This window comes from Lycorma delicatula, chromosome 12 (genome assembly GCF_047948215.1).
Source record: "Lycorma delicatula isolate Av1 chromosome 12, ASM4794821v1, whole genome shotgun sequence".
In the NCBI taxonomy this organism is placed as follows: Eukaryota; Metazoa; Arthropoda; class Insecta; order Hemiptera; family Fulgoridae; genus Lycorma; species Lycorma delicatula.
The window spans coordinates 16,939,209-16,960,759 of record NC_134466.1 but is presented as its reverse complement, the minus strand read 5'-3'; the positions used below and the strand labels follow the sequence as shown (position 1 = coordinate 16,960,759).

Below are 21,551 nucleotides of genomic sequence, written 5' to 3'. Positions count from 1 at the left end.
AGAGTAAGCTATGCGAGGTATATGACAACTGAATTTCGTCGTAATAAAACAGGTTTGGCTAATTATCCTTTGAATTATTTATTAAATTAAAATCTATCGGGAATTCGGTAAAAATAGCGTTTGATAAATTTAGTACGTATCACATTCTACCTTCATTATATAAAAACTAACAAAATAGAAAAATTCCAGTACAGTACATAACATACAGTACATAGTATTTATTTAATACCTAACGCAGTACTTGGAACTATCTTGGATTTAAAATGCATTACGATTTTGATTCGACAAAGTAGATGTCCACATTACGGCGGTGAAAGAAACTAGCACCGCGTGAGAATTCAGATAACCGTACTAAAAGATCAGCGAAATCGTAAAAATATAATATAAACAAACTTTGTTGCACAGTTAAATTCCTCAATTAACAAAATAATCTGCTAATTACGCAAAAACGGTAACGTAATTTTTTCCATACAAAAGTAATAAGTGAAATCGGTCAGCCGAATTCAAAAATTAGTCGGATCCAAAGTTCTTTAATAATAAACTCCACTGCCCGGTCAAGGTAACCCAAAATATATTTTCATCATCGCTTGAGAGGCGAAATAATAGTAAGTACAAAACCATAAAGTTAAATCAAGTAAATCAAATAACTATAAGAAAATTCATATAACATTAAGGACTTGGAATTTAGCGTTTGAAATAAATTCAATGCTTTTTTTATCGCATTTCATTCAACGTACACGTGTAAAAATTACTTACGGCAGAAAAGTTTCACACAAAAAAACTTTGAGGTGCCAACCTGACGTGTCACCTACTAAACGTAGAATAATAGAGGAAAAACCTTCGCTACATCAAAGAGGTTAACGAATATATATATTTATTATTTGTAACCCGATAACAGGAACGTATAGTAAATTTCATTACATTCTGATAGTTCATTTAAAATAATTAAAATATTAATAATAATAATCGACGTTTTATTTTTTTAAACAAAATCAGAATTTTGATAATTTCCAAAATTATGTTTTAACAGTAGATTTAAATTACAATTTTACTGCACAAAGATATACGCAGTATTTACATCTACATTAGTAAACCTAAAAGTGAGTTTGAACTTAAAAAAAAAAACATAAATAATAATAACACACACCTCATTGGGTGCAATAAAACTAATTTTTATCTTTCTTTAAACAAAAATATATCGCTTAGAATAAATCCTTTTCTACTTCAGCCTATCACCTTGAATTGATTTTCTTTATTTGTACAAATATAATTTCAAGAAATGCGATTGCAAATATTTTTTGGAAATTTTGAACCGAACCGAAACTTTTTTCATATAATACTTTGAAAATAGATTTAAAGAACATTTCAAAGGACATAAATTAAGAAAATTAATTTTTTACAAAATTTGTTTAACTTAAAACTAGCGTTTACCTCATTTCCTCTTCTCAAAGAAATCCAAAAAAAAAATTATCTTATAGAAAAAAAAAGGGTCTTACACTTCGAACGGCATTCTCCTCCTTTAAACAAAATATTTGTTTAACAATTAACTCGTTGGATATACATTATAGAACAGTTAATAAATAAAAACTGAACTATTGCGTTAAAAGCACGAAAGCGTTTTCATGGGGTTTTTTAACCCTCGAAAATACAACCTGGTTCGCGAATGAAGTTTTTTTTTTACAAATCTTACACTTTTTTGTAATGTCGTAATAAATGTTACATTTTAAAAAAAAATCATTCGGTCGTACTTCGACTGATTTAAACATTAATTTTTGGTGAAATTATTACAAAAGTTGATCGAATGACAAAGATTCTGTATTCGGCTCAACGAGTAGGGAACGGGAAAGCCACGCGCTACTCTTCTAGTACTCGTGGTATGAAATATTAGAGATACTTACGCTTTTTTTTAATAACTAAAAAAGTTTAATCATGTCACCGTCTACCGTTTGGTTACAGAACGTAACAAACAAAACTTTCTTAGATTTTAAGATACCCTGACAAAAATGCTCAAAATATTATTGAAAATTTTCTGGCAGGTCCTTTAAAAAGTAATATTTTATTAATAAAGAAACACTTGAGGGCACAAAAACACCGACCGATTGTTCTCGAGAAAAAATAGAAACAAGCAAGCGATCACGGTAAAATTTAGACGTTAAAATTAGCCTAATTTGATAGTCGACGGTACACAAAGAACTATTTTTAGTAAAGGAACATGCCTGATCTTAAACTATCAATGTACCCTTTATGAGTTAGTTGGAGAGTTTTCGATTTGGTTTACAAATTTTAACCTCTCGCAGCAGGTAGTATTTGAACCGGCAAATCTCACATTATAAAACTAATTATTATAGATTAACCTTCATTCTGATCGAGACACAATAATACATTATATAGATTACGTCTAAAAAAATTACAAAAAAAATTATAAGATAAACAAGAGATGAATATTAAAAATTAAAAAACACGACTGCCCAAAAGAAACTGCTGACAAACGTTGTTCTTTTTCTTTTGGTTTGGTTCCATTATGATTTTCTATACTAGTAAACACCCCGCTTGAATCCCGAAATCGGAAGATCGGTTGCGAAGATGTAATATTTCCGAATAACCGTTATTTGTTAAATCGAAAGTATTTGATAAACGCAAAAGTTAGCTTTCAATCTACTAAGTAACAAATTTTGAAAATCGGACGATTGTTTGCAAAAATATTATAAGAACATCCCATTGCACCTCCCAAAACAGCACCCTACGAGCATTATACGTGTATTACCAATCGATGATCGCACGAGGTTTCTGCATCACTTCACCAGTAGCCTTACACTCCGTCCCCCATGGGAAGCCATATTATTAGATAGATAGATCTATTTATTTTATTTTTTTCTATTTTAATATTAACTAGAAATCTTTATTAAACAGAATTTTTTTTAATCTATTTAATATTAGTCTATTTTATTTAACGTAATTTTCTTTCTTTCCTGTTTAGCCTCCGGTAACTACCGTTTAGATAATTCTTCAGAGGATGAATGAGGATGATATGTATGAGTGTAAATGAAGTGTGTAGTCTTGTACATTCTCAGTTCGACCGTTCCTGAGATGTGTGGTTAATTGAAACCCAACCACCAAAGAACACCGGTATCCACAATCTAGTATTCAAATCCGTGTAAAAATAGCTGGCTTTACTAGGATTTGAACGCTGGAACTCTCGACTTCCAAATCAACTGATTTGGGAAGACGCGCTCACCACTAGACCAACCCGGTGGGTCAGGAATGGTCGAACTGAGAGTGTACAAAACTACACTTCATTTACACTCATACATATCATCCTCTGAAGAATTATCTAAACGGTAGTTACCGGAGGCTAAACAGGAGAAAGAAAGATTAAGTTCATCATAATTTATTTTATCGATAATATTATCGGTTGTTGTCTTATCTTTACAAAGTTTATAAGTGTCGTATAAAAAAAAGTATAGTAATGGTCAATGATGGCAGCCTTCACGGTCGCCCCGATCACGTCACTCTTCCAACGGAACCGCTATTAAAGAAAATATTGTCTATGCAGCTGGTCGACAGCATTACGTCATCGAGACTGTTTTGTAATCGTATAGATTTGTTTACACATGATTTAAATTCATATAATTGCACAATACTAAGAAATGAAATTCATTTATTAGCTTATTATTATCAATAATATTCAAATTCGTATCCCCCTATTAAAACTACGTTATCATCCGTCTTTATATTTTGTAGATAAGCATCTAAGCTAGTCAGGCAAAAACGTATGTTCTGGAAAGGCGATCGATAAACGGCAATCAGTTTACGGTTCCCGTTATTAATTCTAAAATTAATACCGACTGAATTCGCATTTTTTAACTCTTTTCTTTCTTTCTTTCTTTTTCCCTGTTTATCCTCCGGGAATTACCGTTCAGGTATTCAGAAGATGATATGTACGAGTGTAAATGAAATGTAGTTTTGTACAGTCTCAGTTCAACCGTTCCTGAGATGTGTGGTTAATTAAAAACCCGACCGCCAAAGAACACCGGTATCCACGATCTCGTATTCAAATCCGTATGAAAATAAGTCACTTTACTAGGACTTGAACCTGGAACTCTCGGCTTCCAAATCAGCTGATTTGGGAAGACTCTTTCACTACTAGACCAACCCGATGTGTTGCATTTTCTAACTCTACTTACACTATTTCGTGTTTAATATTTTTATCTACAAATAAACATATACCAGTCACTCTTTGCGAGTTTATTATTTTGAATAATAAATACGTTATAACCTAAACTGAAATTAAATACAATGTCATCACCGATCCAAGTTCGGTCAATATAAAAATCTGAAACTTAACTTTACTATTACTTAAGTAAAAAAAAATTTCATCAGAATTTTTTCTTATGTTCATATGAATTATATTTAGTTCTTTTTCTTATGCTTCTTATGTTCATATGAATTATATTTAGTTCATATTTAAGGTTAAAATCTAATCGAGGATTAAAATTTAAAAAAATAGTTTACTTCTATTGTATCATAGCAGTCATAAAGAATACACCAACTAGCAACGATCTAATTTTACCAGACATATTTTGGAACATAATCGTAATAATAACCCAAACAATTTTATTAATATTCTCAAATATACTGTAAGCCGTCGCACCCCTTAAGAAATCTCGAAAACTGTATTTTCGATATATATATATATGAAGGAACTATCGCATGAAAATAAACAAGAAGAAAACAAAAGTAATGAAATGTAGTAGAAATAACAAAGATGGACCGCTGAATGTGAAAATAGGAGGAGAAAAGATTATGGAGGTAGAAGAATTTTGTTATTTGGGAAGTAGAATTACTAAAGATGGACGAAGCAGGAGCGATATAAAATGCCGAATAGCACAAGCTAAACGAGCCTTCAGTAAGTAATATAATTTGTTTACATCAAAAATTAATTTAAACGTCAGGAAAAGATTTTTGAAAGTATATGTTTGGAGTGTCGCTTTATATGGAAGTGAAACTTGGACGATCGGAGTATCCGAGAAAAAAAGATTAGAAGCTTTTGCAATGCGGTGCTATAGGAGAATGTTAAAAATCAGACGGGTGGATAAAGTGACAAATGAAGAGGTGTTGCGACAAATAGATGAAGAAAGAAGCATTTAGAAAAATACAGTTAAAAGAAGAGACAGACTTATAGCCCACATACTAAGGCATCCTGGAATAGTCGCTTTAATATTGGAAGGACAGGTAGAAGGAAAAAATTGTGTAGGCAGTCCACGTTTGAAATATGTAAAACAAATTGTTAGGTATGTAGGATGTAGAGGGTATACTGAAATGAAACGACTAGCACTAGATAGGGAATCTTGGAGAGCTGAATCAAAACAGTCAAATGACTGAAGACAAAAAAAATATGAAGGAGTATTTGCAAGCCCCAATCTGGTGATTAGGTATCTCAATTAATATAGTCGAAAACGGGGAAAATTTGCAAGGATTGATCAAATATTTCTTTTTTTTACTTTTCTTATAACTTTCAAGGCTGACTTTCAAAAAAAAAGTAGAAACTTGTTTTTAAATCTTTAAATGAAATTTCAAAAATCAAGTTGATATCTTCATTTGTTACCGACAAATTAAAAATTAAAAAAAATACTAAGTTTCATTGTTACTTTGTTTTCACTCTTTTATATTCGGAATGTTAAAAAATCCATTTTATTGAAATGGAACAGCGCAAGAACATGTACTCAAATTTCATCCATTTTTCAGTATTTTTGCTGGACGTTGATGAATCAGTCATTCAGGACATGTTCTTTTATACATACCGGGTGATATTTAAGTACGGGAACAGCTTTTTGCTGTGTATCTGAGAAGTATTTGGAAACGGGAAAAAATGGAGTTCCACATTTTAAAAATATCAGCATTATTGTTGGTTTTAAAATTTTATCCGCTATGTTGAATCACTTATTTTTTTTTAAATAGGAAGGTGGACGTATGACGGATGATTTCGATATAAAATTTTACAACAAAAACAATGGTGAAACCCGTTTTTCTGTTAATTCCTTCGTTGTCGAGTTATAAGCAATCAAATTTGCGATGAAGGAAAAATCGTGTTAACAATAAAACGAGGTAAAACGCGCTTTTCCATTTAATACAATAAATACAAAATACTATAATCTTATTGTATTTTACATTCATAATGCATACAATAACGAATTTTAAACAGCGCTATAATATATATAACAAAAAAAAAAAACAGATATTCAGTAGAAATTTCTGGGCTTGCAAATACCCTTCAGATAAATATCTAAAAACTGTTATCGGCATTTTTTTAAATTCTGATTTTGTAAGGAATGCGACGTTGTACAACATGACGGCTGAACTAACACAGCCCTTGTTAGTGTTACTGTATGTTCGATACGAAGAGTAGTACACGCCTTCCGATAAATTGATTAAAAAACATACATAAAATTAGAAAAATTGACTGCGTCGGGAAACGCAAGTAAGCATATAGTGGGGACGAAGCCGTATGGGGATACTATATATATATATATATATATATATATAAATTAATAATTCGTAATGTTGTAAAATAACAAATTTACCTTATAAATCTGTAACAATTTTTTTAATTTCAAAATTGTTAAATTTTTTTCAAAGTTTGCTGTATTAAATAATTTAGAACTGAACACATTTAACTAAATTTTAAAATTAAATATTGTTATAATTTAAGTAAATAATACCTCACTTTATGTAGCCGTTTAATTTCTAGTAGTATTCCAAATTATTATTTTTTATTATAATTATTGAGAAGGCTGTTGTTATTAGGGTTTGGGCCATTAATTCCGACATGAACTGTTTACAGTTTGTTATCGGATGTAATTCTGAAGGTAATATGTAATAAAAAAGTTACAACGGGGGGGGATTTTAACTCGTTTTACTTCTATCGCGATTTTTCCGTTTTTCCAACTTTTATTGTTCATAAATAAAAAACGAGGCGTTGAAGAGAAATGGTTTTCGACACTGTATTTTCTGTAAAACATTAAATTAAAATCGTGTATCGTTTCCTATTTAAAAAAAAAATTGTTTCAATATGGCGGATCCAAGATGGCTGTCAAAAGATTTCAAACGCATCGTAAATAGAAATTTTCTTACTACATAGATCCGTCTTTGTTTCTACCTCCTAGTATTCCACGGTTTCATAATATGAATCCGTTTCCGTACTTTAATTTTAATCTGTACGGTAATATCGTCAGGCGAAGCAAAACAAAAACCGTTAAAGATAGAAAAGGAACGTAAACGAAACACTATATATGCTTGCGAAACATATGTTACAAACTTCTTTCATTAATGCGGTTGAAAATAATGTTATTCTACACTTCACTTGTGTAATACTAAACGTATTTTAATGTATTAAAATAATTCTCGTAGATCTATATTGCAGTTTAACTGACTAGCTCTTAAGCTCTTAAATAACGGGTTTATTTTCATACCGGATTAGAATTGCATGACAAACGTAACGGTAGTTACAGTTGTTACGGACTCGTCTCTGATTTTTATAAAATTTGAAATATAAAGACGTAAGTTATGAGTTATAAAACAATTTTTTTTTGTCAGAAACCCCTTTCACCCGAATTAAATCCCTCCTAATTTATGCAGTACCCGCACCAAAAAATCTTTATATTGCACTATACGCGTGTAATACACATATAAACGTGAAAGATCGAAATTAGAGAATGTCGATCGACATTTCTTCAGTGAATGAAGACGCACAACAAATACGTCGGTGAAAGATCTAAATGTTTACTATTTCGTATTATACATTCGGAACTTCACCGGTATATGTCGATAAACACAGATAAGCTGTGGCGGGGGTCGAAACGATAACTAGAAATTAAAATAAAAAAAAAAAATTACCCGAAACCAATCTCTAAGGCTAATAGATTACGAGAAATCCTGCTAAAAAACCAAGTCCTAAAAAAAAAAAATAATTACACTCACTTTGCTCGCTAACCTCGTTCGGTTAACGTTAAAAACAATTATTGCAATTAAAAATGGTCGGGTTGTATCTATATAATGCACTGATTAAATCGCTTATAAATCTCACTTAACTGTGGAAATACCACAAAAAATAATAATTAGAATAATGGAATTCAAAAGCAGTTTCAACCTATCTCTTGATGTTTCCAAAAAACTGAATGTTTTACCCGTAAGAATCTATACGTATAAAAATTATTAAGAGTATTTTTCAATAGTTGTAAAAGTCATAAAATAATGTGTATAATACAAGAAGTACGGATGCAGAAGATTCACAAATCCCGGCTGTATTTAAAGAACAGTTTCGAAATCATTTATCTATTTAGGACCTAAAATTTATATCACGTTAGACGATAGTATAAAGCGTATAACTGTTGAAAATGTCTTCATAAAGAGGTGAAGAAATGGATTACCAGTATTCAGGACACTACTGTTATGTTTTCTAAATTACATCGAATAAAATTAATATAGAACGAATAAAATTAAAATACGTTCAAATTTTCACGGTTTTGTGCTCCTGTTGATGAATGAACCTCCACCTTACACGTAATGAGTAATAATATGAACTAGACTCGATGCGACAAACCTTAGATTAATTGTACTTAGATTAGGCTACATTTTTGTATTACTGGCTGTAGAGACCTGCCGTAGGCACGCCCTTCGCAGCTAGACCCCCCCCGGACGGGTTGCTCTGGCGGGCGGCGTCTCGGAATGGGATTATTAGGTGTCCAAAATCGATTACCTCTTGTGCGAAAATATTTTTTTTGAATGATGAAAACCGATATAACGAAAGTTAAATTATAAATTTAACTCAAGAAAGATACTAACGAATCGGAATTTTCCTCTGATACAGTAACGACAAAAGTATTTGTTGTCAAATCCATTCTTAGATACAGTCCTAATTTTTTTTTTACCGTTAAACGTGTTTAATTTAAGGAGGTTTATAAAAAGTGTTTTTAATATATTTTTTATTTTCTACATTTTATCTTCATAAGTTTATACGTTACAGCTGCGCTAGAGCACATGTTTGAGCGTATTTAGCGAAAGATCGTATCGGTACGTTTTACCGACTGCAATCTGAACACAGGGTAAACTATTTAATTTCCGTATAACTAAGATACAGCGGAACAACAGTGTATCCGATACGTTTAACAGTTAGCGTTCAACCGGCTGACGATACGTACGCCGTTTGAATCGTGAAAATCGGACGAGCGGTTGCCGAAATACTACGGTGTCAACTCATCACACCCCCTCACCGATTTCCGAACGGCGCCCCGGGGGCGCTTGAAAATATTATCATCCGATGGGTACCACTGGGAGCGGATACATTTACTTCCTGGGGGGTTCGAAAAAATCTTTCAGAGCGCTAGGACCAACCGATTTCGAGATATTTACGATTTTCTTACCGAAATTCAGATGCGGTTAAAAAGTATTAAATATTCCCCAAAGATCGTTTTAAATATAACGTATATTAATAAGGTATATCGATAAATAATAATATAACAAGTATAAATCTAATCACCGCTAGACATGTACTAACGAATCAGGAGTTTCAGATAGTGAACAGTACATTCCCGGCTAAGCTAAGGGGACACACACACACACACACATATACAAATGCCGTTTAGTAGGATAGAATTACCTGCGGCAATGGAGCTTTTAAGCGGTCCTCTGTGGCGCGAGTGGTAGCGTCTCGACCTTTCATCCGGAGGACTCGGGTTCGAATCCCGGTCAGACATGGTATTTTCACACGCTATACAAAAATTGTCATTCATCTCATCCTCTGAAGCGATACCTAAAGGTGTTCCCGGAGGATAAAAAAATGTAACTTTAGGTATTCCAGAAAATGGAACTTCGTGTATTTATTTGTAAAAGTATTATCGGAATAAATTTGTATTTTAAATCGAATATACAAATTATACATGTTATTCTCAAAGGCGATTAATTTGACTCACCGAATTCAGGGTACGCTGATAGCGACTGGACCTTTCCATTTATAAAATTCTGAAAATTTGATTAGATTGTTTATCAATGCGGTGAATTTGATTAATCGCCTCCAGTGTGGGAGAATAACATATTTAATTTGTAAATTTAACGTTAATTAGACGAGATTAGCAAACGTAGGTTACATATGGCGAAAATTTAAACTTCCTTTTTTACGAGCATTTCTTGTAATCTATTTACCGTAAGCGTTGGTATCGAGTGACTTTTTTTAAATTTTTAGTTATCGTTTCAACCCTCTACCCCAGAACTTATCTGTGTTGTCACATATTCTGGGGAAGGTCTGAATAAGTAAATATTTTGATATTTCACAGATGTATTTGGTGTGAGCCGATATGTACCGGAGAAAATCCATATTTGTCAGATATCGAGCTTTCACAGTAACATACAATAATTGTCGACTAAAATTTTGTTTCATATAAATTTAGTTAAGAATAAGGTTAGATTTGCTTAAAGTCGAGTCGAACAGAAATCTTGAAATGTGAATTAATCGGATAAACTACGGAAAATTTCAACCGACTTACTCGTAAACCTAACTCTAAACTAACTATACTCGATTAAATTTCATTTAAACCAAGCGTTTTACTCCGCAAATAATGTATATTGTACATTTACCAAAACCCACATCGTAAACTAAACCTAAATTAATTTAACCTTAAGTGAATTTAATTTCATTGAAACCAATTTATTCAGTCCCAAAATAAAGTTTATTTACACTTGTAATATTTCGAAATTTCGGTAAGGGTGCTGCGTAACTTGCAAGGGGAAGGCGTAACTCGAAGGAAGGCGTTTCCCACTAATAATTTTAATAGTAACGAATAACTTTCTTTTATGTAAGTTATATTCCAAATTTCATCAAAATCAGTGGCGAGACCGTAACTTATATAATTACCAAATTTATTATTAAATGTGGACATAAAATATACAGGAACCAGAGATTTTGCATCTTTTTCATAAATAGAGCAATTTTCCTATAAATAAATTTATTAGTGCACCTTTTTAATTAGAATAGTCGATTTATTATACGTCACACAATGTCTAACAGTACAAACGCAAAGAAGAGTTACTAAATTACCTTTAACTTTCCCGTCTCGATAGCGCTACAGCTCTAGAAAGTATTGAAATCGGTCCGATTTCGGCATATGCGGTTTTCACCGGATCTTGACGTTTTGACGCCTAAGGAACCAAAAAAACCGAATGGAAATTGTCCTGTTGTTAATGTTCGTATAAACATGTGTTCGGTGTTTGCATATAAATCACCTTATATCTCCAGAACTATTGGACCGATTTAGACCAAACTTGGTCTGATTACTTCTTCGTATGAGGCACATGCCATTAAATTTTCAACTTAAAAGTTCAAAGGGATGAGGCTGTGAAGCAAGGTCACCCTCAGTCTCGAGATTTCGCCTAATTAAGGTCATATTTTACTTAGGCGCATTTGTTAATAATTAAAAAATAACAATATTTGCAAAAAAAACTTTTTTTAAATCGCATGCGCACCACAAAAATTGCTCCAATTTACTCCTATGTTGTGACGTCACAGGTGAGCGGTAGAATTAAATTAATGAATAATATTTAAAGTGTAAAAAGTAACTCGGTCTAACGGGGAAATTTGTTTCTATGGAAGTTGTGAAATTACATTAGTTATATTATATATCATTTGGTAATTCTGAGCAATTATTCCCCCGACCTCAATTTTTCCCAGATTGCAATACGTTATATTGGAGGTCAACACGAAGACGAAAGAAGAGACACGATTTGCCCGAAAGTTCGTAGATAACGTGAATGAGCAGTTGAAGATAACAAAAAGGGCAATATCCGTGTTCGGTTATGAGATAAACAAATAAATATGTATATATAATAAATAAATTTAAAAGCATAACCAAACTTAACCTTCGCTAGTCAAAGTTAGCGAGCGAAGCGAGCGTAGGTTAAGTACGGTTAAATTATATTCATAGTTATATTGGTAATGTTCTGGAAAATTTCTTCATTTTTATTTTATTATTTAATTATGGTAAATCATTTATTTACGTACGTCTACGTTATATAGAAAACCCGAATTTTTTTTTAAGTCGGTTCAGTACCTCCAAAGTGTGATAAGAAAAAAATAATTTTTATTTTTTATAATTCACAACCGGTAGACTGAAAAATATATCATAACTAGTGTGTTAAGATCGGCTTGACTTATGACAAAAAACGTCAAAATCCATTCGTTTAACAATCAGTTAAAAGAATAAATTACATACATACACATACATAGATGTGCGCGCGCGCACGCAAACTCGCACAAAAATGCAAATAAAATCAACAATAATTTGATGATTATAAAGGATTAATATAAAAGCAATAAAGGATTAGGACGCGCGCCCGCGCGCCCACACACACACACACACGCACACACACTACAAGCAGGGTTGAACAAGTTATTCAATACTATTTTTTTTAAATATAATAAAAATGGTAATACACTACATTCTATATTAAGTATATTTACATTATTAAGTCTATATTAAAAAGCACATACCATGATGTTAAAATAAAGACGTTAATTTTCTTTAAATAAAACAACACACATTGATGAAACGTAAATTTTAATTTCGTTTATCGCCCGTAACGCTAAGCGACTGGATAGAGTGAGTTAGGCTGTATACATGTTCGTCCATCTCATCGTACAATCGGTGATCTTCGGTGTATACACATCTTCTTAACTCGTACAATATAGATTAATGTTACGGTTGTTGTTTACAGTTTTTTTATTATCAATTACGTAACACGTACGCGCACCCTCACATATACATTAAAAATCTATTTTAAACAACTAAAATAATAAAATAAATGTTAAAATAAACAGTTAAACATAATTAAAAATTTAATTTTATACATAAATATTTTTATTTATTATCAAAAGTTAATAAACTAAATAAAGGTTTATTTAAAAAAGAAAATAGATTAATATTAAAAAAATTTAATTAAAAAACCGTTTAGAAATCGAACTCAGATTTTAAAATATACTGATTTAATAAATTATATTAAGCTTACCACTCTTCCGATCACCGTGGCGGTGTGGTAGCGTCTCGGCGTTTCATCTGGAGGTCCCGGATTCGAATACCAGTAAGGTGTAACATTTTGCTTATGCTAAAAATTTCCATTTTTACATTCCTTTGTAAACTTGTACGGTGAATCATTCATCAGTTGTAGAAAAAAGAACTGATTCAATTGAATCTCATTGAATTTCAATTAAAATTTTATCTTCCCGGTAATGTATTATCTATTACATATACAATTATTTGTTATATATACACAGTGTATCACGAATTTCTTCCGGGACTTTCACAACCTACTCGCGAAGATAATGGAGAAAATTCATAATAAAAATTTGTCCTAAAATGCTTCGTTTGCGAGTTACGTCGGATTTCAGCTATCCCGGTGAAATAATGTCACTGAAATTTTTAAAACATTAATTAAGGGACAAAATTAGTGAATCGTTTTGTTTTTGACCGGAAAAATCGAAAAAAAATATATCCTAGAACCGTATCTGCAGTAGTAGTAGAAATCTAGTGTGAAATTAATAAATCGGGGTAAAAACCCTGTTCTTAATGTTAGACGTACAATAACTTTGTTAAATAACTTTTAAACAAAACTTGTAGAGGATTTAATTCTAAACAAAATGGTATAGAGTAAGTTGAATCAAAGAAAACTTTTTCACGTCTCTTTCATTATCCGTAAATCGCAAACGAAGTATTTTAGGACGAATGTTTAAATGAAATTTAAACGAGTAGAAAAGGTTATGAAAGGGCCCGGGAAAACTTTGTGATACAATCTGTGTAAATATATAGTAATTTTTATGAGGCTGTTATTCTTTCACGCAAAATCTACACGGCCGATTGAGGTGAAATTTTGTACTAACATAGGTTTTATAACCGAAAAGAATTTACGACTATTACCGTAACGAAATATTCCATCGTTTCATGACGGTAATCGTTTAAATTGCTTGCGGTAACAACCGGATTATGTTCCTTTCCTATATTTAAATTTACTACGGTCAAACCGTTGATCGATCGAATTCTGACACCATTTACAGTTTTTGAAATTAAATTTTTTACAAAAAAAGGTCTCTATCTTTTGCGATACTATTTGAATTATCGGTAAATATACCTTTGAATGTTCGGCGTACATTCCTTTAGACTTGCCCTTTAGATTCAAACACCTTCAGTTTTCAAATAAAGTCGCTTGCTTTATGCTGATGTAGAAACAACGTATATATACATATTCCAGAGAGAATAACTGTAATTCTGTATGCAATTTCAGCGTTTAGATTAAAGAAAATTGGTCATTTTCTTGCGGTGTTTGTCGGATAACGCAATGAATCGTGCAAAGTACATTTTTACCCGTACGAAATGAGCGTAGAAATAACGCTCAATTACAGTTATTTTTTTTAATAGTTTTCTTATGTTCGAAATCCTGTTTAGATGAAATTTAGTAACTGAAATCTGATAAACTTCCCGTTATCCAATCAAGCTGAAATTTCACGCGTATGCAAAACACGTGTTTTGCATTTCACGTGTGTCATCTAAACAGGATTTCGAACATAAGAAAACTATTTAAAAAAATCATACACGTTTGGCACGAATGATAATATAATATACCGTATTTAATATCGTTCTAAAACAAACATGTCGAACATTTGTAAAAACATATTTATTTGTTTACTTACGGGTAACAAATCATATGTTTCGGTAACTAAGGGTGTGTTGTGGCAGCGAAACGATTTTGTTACGATTAGAAAATGGATTTGTTACTATTAACTATCGTTACTGATTTTTTTCTGTAAGTTATCTGATTTTGTTACGAGGACAAACCGATTTGTTGTCGTAAGTAGATGAATTCTGTTACTATAACAAAATCATTTTTCTTCGTGTAGTGTAGATTCTCATCGGAACAAAAAGATGAAACTAGAGTACAAAACAAAAAAAAAACTGCAACACACCGTAAAATACGGTTGGAGAAATAGCATGAAAAGCGAGCGAATGAAAGCGAAAAGGCAAAACGGGCGAGATTTGACGAGTTGATTTTTAGCGGGCGAAAGTTGAGTTTTTATTTTATTTATTACGCGCCCGCTACTAGAGTAAGAAAGAATGAGAAAAAAATTATAAACCGATGTGAATGAATCGATAGCATTTGAACGAACAAGCGAAGGCGGGAGACCAAAAAGTAAAAATAAATAAATTTAAAAAATGGTATTCTTTTAAAAAAATTTCTCTAAAAAGTAGGAAATAATTTTTCAGTAACTGTAATATAATCAAAGTAATTTTCAATATTTGTAAAAAGAAATCCATTGTGGCTCATAAAATTTTACTGAAGAATTGGAATAGGTGTTCAGCGAGGATTAATAAAGGTAAAAATGCGAACGAACGTAAATTAAAATGATAAAACTAAGTAATATTTTGTGAGCGCAAAATTTTTACTAATGTTGAAAATTTTTACAAATTACAAATATTTTCTAGTTTTTAGAGCAATTTCGTTTTAAAAGAAACCCGTTGTTTAACAATTTAAAAAATTTTTTGTACGTAAATATATCAAAAATAAGATACAAACCCTTTTGGGGCATAACTATCAATATTCCTGCAGAAGTAATTTTTAAAATGTTATCAATATCCTTTTATGAAAAATTTTACATACACACGCGCGCGCACGCGCACACACACACACACACGCGCATGTTAGGATTCAGTATGTAGCATATGTAAGCATTATTAGTGGTATGTATTCCTGGTTGAGAGGAACATATATCAAGACTTGAACATGTTTTTGATAGATTTAGATCCGCTAATATTATACCCCGCATTTAAAAATACATATGTAAAATTATATAAATGTGAAATTCGTTTAAAAACAAATCGTGAAAGAATTCCTTTAAATTCAGAAATGAATTTGACTCCAACACCTAAACCACTGAAAATACTTCATATCGATAGGCGTTTTTTTGTTTGTTGAAAAACAAAAGATTTTGTCAATTTAGATAGTTTTTTTAGGTATACACAAGTATAATGGATTGAAAGATCACAATTAACAGAAGCAGCTGATAAATTATTAAATTAATCTACCCGTCATAAAATACCTGAAAAAATTTATTTCTAATAATGATACCGAATTCAATAATTCAAAAATGAATGCGGATATATAAAATTAAAATATATTTTACAAGCACAACATCCATCGTCAACGTGAAAGATTTCAGTCTACGGTAACTGAACATATCAGAATCTTTAATAACCGACAAGAAATTAAAAACGATAGTATTAAAAATGAAATAAAATATGCAGTTATTGCGTACAAGAGTAGTATTTATTCTGTTAACAAATTAAAACAGTTTGAAAATTTTTAAAGACATAACCCAACTTCATTGTTAGAAGCAGATATACAGCGGCAGATAATAAACGATTACGTCAAAAATCAAAGTAAAGATGATGAAGTAAAGAGAAAAATAAATATGATGAAGGAAAAGTCAGTTCGGTGAAAAACAGCACGACATATACAAAAAGTAAAATACATTTAACGACCTCGAAAGGTTAAACAGATACAACAGAAAAATCCTCCGATACAGAAACTAATCTGTATTTAAAATATCTTGCAGGTCCTAACTATTAATTCGGAAACGGTCCCGATAGAATTAGATTTAGCCAAATTAGAGGCTTTTTACCGGTACATTTATTCATTATGATAAAGTAGTAAATCTATTTATAAAATTTGAATAATATTTATGAATATTTATTAAATTGTTTTAATTATACCTTTTAATTATAAATTGTATAATGTAAGTAAAAACAGTCATAAGTCTAGAGATGGAAGTAATTATTTAAAATTTATTACTCGTTCGAAAATGAATAAGTTAAAAATAGTCTTGGTAAGTAATAAAGTAAGAAATAAAAGACGAATTGTTAATGGTCTCGGTTTGATTGTTCTTTACTACCAATTTACATGCTTATGATGGAGAAAAATATAAAAAATTGTTAGAAGAAATAAAACAAACAAAATGTTATTGTAAATCAGATTAATGACCGGTAGTCTCAGTACAGATATTATGAGTTTCATAAATTGAAGATAATTTTATGGAATTACGTAATATGTAAATCATTCTGTTGAATTAGAAAAATTAAGAAATTTCGTGTATCTATATGTAACAGAATTAATTAGTAAAATAAATTAATTAGTATAATAATTGTCTTGTAAATTAATAAAATTAAAATTAGATTTTCAAACTTACCTTATTTTACATCCAATATCCAAAATATAAAATTTTGAAAAATGTAAATTAATTATACACCTTTATCCACTGTTACAAAATGTATTTGAGTTTATTTAAATATTTCTCCCGATTATGAATTCATGTCTGCTACTTTCAAAATGCTATAATTACTGTGAATGTTTATTTTCTAATAATAATTTTTAATGAACACTGTGATACAGAATTTATAAATATTTAATTATTTAATTTTTAAGAACGTGCTTTTGATAGTTGCAGCTTTGGTTAAAGATGTAGTCCAAATATTGAAAACTTTAACCTAGATCAGTAACCAAAGAAATTTTAATATAACCGTTTTAAAATGAACCTACCGTGTTGGTCTAGAGGTGAACTTGTCTTCGCAGATCAGCTGATTTCGAAATCGAGAGTTCTAAGGTTCAAATCCTCGGATTTGAACAGTAAGATCGTGAATAACTGTGTTCTTTGGCGAGTTGGGTTTCAATTAATCAACACACCTCAGGAACGGTCGAGCTGTGACACTGTCTGTACAAGACTACACTCATTCATCCTCTGAAGTAATAATACATTATGCGGTTCCGGAGGCTAAACAGAAAAAAAATTAAATGATTATTTTTTTATATAAAAAATGTTAAAATTAGGTTGTGTTTCAATCGCTACTGAGATACATATTATTCGATAAAACTGCATACTACTCCTTCCTGTAATAATCCGACTGGATTTGGATTCACCTTTGATAAACATGTACATATTGCCAGTTAAAAAGTAAAAATCTACTTTTTGCAAGGAGAGGTTTGCACACTCGGTCCTGAGTTCCATTCCCGGTTTGACTTCATGATTATTTTATACATATAAAATTTAGTTACTTTAATCTCGTTTACTTTATCTAGTGAAAGGTTACGCTGTTATCTTAAAATTTAAAAATAAAAAAAAAATAAAATAAAATGATCGCAGTAGGATTAGAATCACTGAAAAGAAAATATTACAATATAGAAATATAGAAATATAATAAATTACAAAATACCTAAATTTGAAGCAAAAAAATGAATTATTTTCGTAAAATAACTGACGTAATATTTAAATTGACAGGTATATTACCTTATTACCTCCGATAAACGATCTATGAATGTTCGGATAATCGAAATTTCAGATATTAATTTTAAAAAACGGTTACTTCAATTTAGATATTTTAATGTTATTTCAGCTGCAGAAAGAGAAACAAAGAGATTTGTTTAATGTTAACTTAAGAATACTGAAAACAACACGAACGTTCGGATAAATGAACGAGAGAAGTCGGTAAACCGAGCGGACCGACAATTTTTATCTAGCGGACCGGCATTATGTTGTACGAATTAAATAAATTATTGTATTATATTTGACAACTTATATTATGAAAATAATAATATTAATTCGCTATTACTTTTCTTTCTTTCTTCTTATGACCCCCGGAATGTTTACTACAGTTTAAAACTCATTACTATCACTACTATATAAATAAAAATAAAAAAACAAAAAACCTGTAAATATATAGCCTAAAAAAAACTTTTTTTTACTAGATTTAATGTAGTTGTATATATCGAGAGATATCGCCTATATCGAATGTTTATGTCTAAATCGATCGGTTTACAAACCAATTTGGTAATTTGTAAAAAAAAAAATTAAAATATTTAGTTCATTTAATTTTCACCATTCCCGTTTATTCTGTCACCACATTATTTAGTACCGTACTATTTTTCTTAGTACAAAATACTAATATTTAAATTACTTACCGAGTTTGTGTAGAAGAATCCTTTTCTATTTTGTTTTTGTATTTATACAAAATATTCGTAAAACGCAAGATAAATTAACTATAAATAATGCATTTTTCATCGACGTAACACGATGTTTTGTTGCATGTAGTAAATCAGATCTGACTGTTCGGTACAGAAAGAGACAAATAACGTATGAGAAAGACAGCGAACGAGACGGGTACACCAGCTAGCCGGTAAATAACGCACACAGCAAACGCAATATAGACTACTTCACTTGTGTCTTAATACATCTCTCGTAAGCACACTACATAAAGTTATCCCGCTCTTTTCTTTATAGTTTATTTTGATTTAATGTCGGTTTTTGTTACTGATAGTTCTATATTAACGTAAAATTATTTGGTTTAAATTTTCGAATAAACATTTCATTATGTCCCATAGTTTTAAAATATTTACAATAATAATATATTTAAAATGGTATTTTTTATTTAATAAGTTTTAAAACAAAAAGAAAAATTTCTAACCGACAGTCGGGATCGGTTCGTTTTAATCGATCAGAATCGCATCATCTGAAATAATTTTTAACTATTGATTTCCGAGGTGTTAACGAATATTGAATACGATATTTAACATTTTATTTTTGAATCGGAAAATTTTGAAGTTTCGGAACCGTCTAAATTTTTTTTAGCTCTTACCGGTAGTTTACATAGTTTAATGCCCACAGGAACTCTTTATAACAGTATTTGTAAAACAACAAAATTTGATGTATTCAAATATCAACCGATGAACCGAGTAAATTTATTGATTTATTCAGTAATAAAAAGATTACTTATTTTAAAGACATTCTGGCGGTGTTTAAAATCTTTATATATAGTTAGTCATGTATCATAAATATATGTGACTCAAGCGTTATTTATGATAAAATAATCACAATACAAGCACGATTTGTAGTATCAGATAATTAAAAAAAAAAAAACTATTAGATAATAATTTAAATAAAAATTTAAAAACTATAAATATTTATAGTCTGTACTTAATAATTTATTTTCATACAAAAACCATGCTTTACTCCTTAAAAAATGAATATACGATTACGTTACCGCTCGGATCGCCGTGCTACAAAAAAAAAATTAAACGATACAATTACTATAACACTCAGTGATTTTACTAATCCGATTCTCAATTACCCGGACTTCCGTGTTTCATTTATCCGTAAAATAGTCCTAGTTTTATTGTACAATTCAACTGTTGTATGAATTAATAATAAAAAAATGGAACAAGTAAATCTATTCAAAATAAATATATTCTATGATTGGCATTTATCAAAATCTCGATTATCCGACCTCCATTCTCAAAAACTTACAGCAAGTAATTCAGAATGTATAATTATAGATAGTATATAATCCGCTGAACCCGATGGTAGATAACGAATTTTGAGAACATCTTTCTCAGACTCTATTACTGAAGAAGAGACACTAATTGCAATTGAAACGTTGCGACCGCCATTAAGGAAGGAAATATATTTACGGATCCTAACCAGCAACTTTTGGTTAGACAATAAATGTTCTATTGTTCTACCACTGAGCTATCTTCACCAAATCTCACTCTCTCTCTCTCTCTCTCTCATGTAGCTAGCGAGGGGCTGAGGAGGCTATAGCCACCGCCAAAATTGTCGGGCGATGGGGGCTGCAGCTCCCATCGCCCGACAATCATTAAGCTTTATCATTCAGGGGTTAAATCTAGTAATTTGAGAAAAAAAAATTTAGCATATTAAATTTAAGTAATGTACAACATCTCAAAAGTATTTTCACAAAATCTGAGATAAATCGGTACATAATCATCTGCCTAGTCATTAATCCCTTCCTATATACCTTAACCCGCCGTTACTCGACGTGTGAGCGTCGGGCTAACTCTGACGCAATACTAATAAAAATAATTTATTACTAGGAATTTCCCGCAAGCCAGAAAGAAATGCAACACTTGCTTATCGCATTCCAAACACATGCGTAGACGGCTAGACGGCGTTCCAAGAATCTTCAAAAGGTTTTCAAACTCTTTTGCCAGGTTAAGCTAGTCCTGGAAAAGTGGATGAACTAAAAATTTTAGCTATGTATTATGATATTAAATGTTCTGAATCTGTCCTCCAAGCGGAGTATCTTATTTGGTGCGAAGAGATCATTAAAATTAAAATGCGATTTAGAAGTGAGTGAAATATTGGATCTCTGCAGTAAAGAATATTTGCCGAATATCCATTATATCTTACATGTTTTAGCGAATTTTCAGGTAACAAAATGTAATAATGAACGCTCGTTCTCCACAATAAAGATAGTCAAAACGATTGCGTGTTGTTACACGCAATCCCGAACCTGTGGGGATGATTGAAAGATTAAGTTCGTTAGTTTCTTTGTCGGTGAAGATTAAGTTCGTTAGTTTCTTTGTCGGTGCATAGAATTAATGCTGATGAAGTTTTAGGTATTATGGCGAGAAAGAAAAATCGACGACTAGCTTTATAATAATTATAATTTTTT

The 21,551-nt window shown here is 31.0% G+C and overlaps 1 protein-coding gene across 1 annotated transcript in view; it reads right to left on the bottom strand.

Moving 5' to 3' along the window:
• LOC142332835 (dynein axonemal heavy chain 10-like) overlaps positions 1 to 21,551 on the bottom strand; it is a 64,844-nt gene that overhangs the window by 39,628 nt on the left and 3,665 nt on the right. The window contains exon 2 of the mRNA XM_075379460.1: positions 17,629 to 17,860. The gene's annotated coding sequence lies outside the window, so the exon portion shown is untranslated. The remainder of the gene's footprint in view (positions 1 to 17,628; positions 17,861 to 21,551) is intronic.